Source organism: Arachis ipaensis, chromosome B03 (genome assembly GCF_000816755.2).
Source record: "Arachis ipaensis cultivar K30076 chromosome B03, Araip1.1, whole genome shotgun sequence".
In the NCBI taxonomy this organism is placed as follows: domain Eukaryota; kingdom Viridiplantae; phylum Streptophyta; class Magnoliopsida; order Fabales; family Fabaceae; genus Arachis; species Arachis ipaensis.
Genome location: NC_029787.2, coordinates 12,335,646 through 12,337,180, shown reverse-complemented (window position 1 = coordinate 12,337,180; position 1,535 = coordinate 12,335,646).

The following is a 1,535-nucleotide window of genomic DNA, read 5'->3' as shown; positions in this document are numbered from 1 at the left end:
TGATGAATAAAAATACATAAATCATTATATATTTTATATTTATGTAATATAATGAAATTTGTGAAGATGAATTGATGATTGTGTATAAAAGTATGAAATATGAATGAATTGAATGGAAAATAAGATGAATATGTAGATTTAACTTGTAAAAAAGAATTAGAAAGAAAGATCAAAATTGATATTAAGTGCCAAATTTCAGAGATTAACTAACTAAAAGAGAAAAATCTGAACTTCTATACTCATTCAACTTATATTATTAGTTCGACGAGGGAAAAAAAATTACTCAATAGTCATATTACAATAATTAAGGTAAAAATTTACACGTAATTGTTTTTATTGATTTAACATATTTGATTAGATCCATTCTCAATTATTAACTTCATAAAAAGATAATTATAAATGAATTTTTACCCAGAGCTAATCACATATTACTACAATAGTTAATCCGATTATACTAATTCTACAAGTTTTTCCTTCAAAATCCCAACTATACATCGTACTTTAATTTACAATCTATAACACACTAAACCTTCCTAAAAACTTGGATTGCTTTTTATTAAAAAGTTTATTGAAAGAACAAGTTTAATTATGTTCAACAAAGTATTAGTTTCTTTTCTTTTGACATAGGTATTTATCAAAGGATTTTTTTTTTTCAAGGGATTTTAATGGAGCTAAGCCTCAATCCTTTGAGACAAGCATTCCGTTGGTCCTTCAATATCGCAAATTAAAAATTTATAATGAAAGATATCATATAATTAAGATTTATGAATTGTATTTAGGGAATAATCAAATAATATTATATATTATCTTAAGAAACAAGAAAATAGGTACATAATTAAAAAACAAAAATGTACGTGAAGAATATGAAAATTCCTTTGTTTTTGGAACAGCCTCCGAAGATTATGCCGACACGTCGGTGAAGCTAAGTATACAATAAAGCAAAACATTTATTTTGCAATGTTTTCTTGTTTTTTTTTTCTTTTACATGTCAACACCATTTTGCAATGTTAGATCGTTAATGCGATCTTAGCTTTATTTATTTATTTATTTTTGAAAGGATATCTTAGCTTTATGTTCAGTGTAGGGTTTTTACCGTAATTTCGTTAAAACACATATCAACAACATGTACATATATTTCTTATCAAAATTATTTGAAAAGAAATAAGATGGGTGACACATGCATGCGTTTGTATGTAAATTATTTATTATTTATTTCTATGACTTGTACATGCAATAAAGCTTTTTACTTTCTAGTCTCTATCTGGTGTTTGTGACTTGAAAGAAACTCCAATAGCAACCTTCTACATTGACTTATCTCAAACATATATTAGTATTCTATATTTATGAGAAGCAATATTCTTTAGGGTGTTTGTGGGTTTTCTATTTCTTAGTTAGGGTTCAGATTTTTTAACTTTTTTTTTATATATTTGCCCATAGTATGAAGAGAATAAGGTAACTAAAAACTTAGATTAACATTATAATTTTGAATAAATAAATTAATTTTAAAATTTTATTAAATAAAAAATTGTACAGTT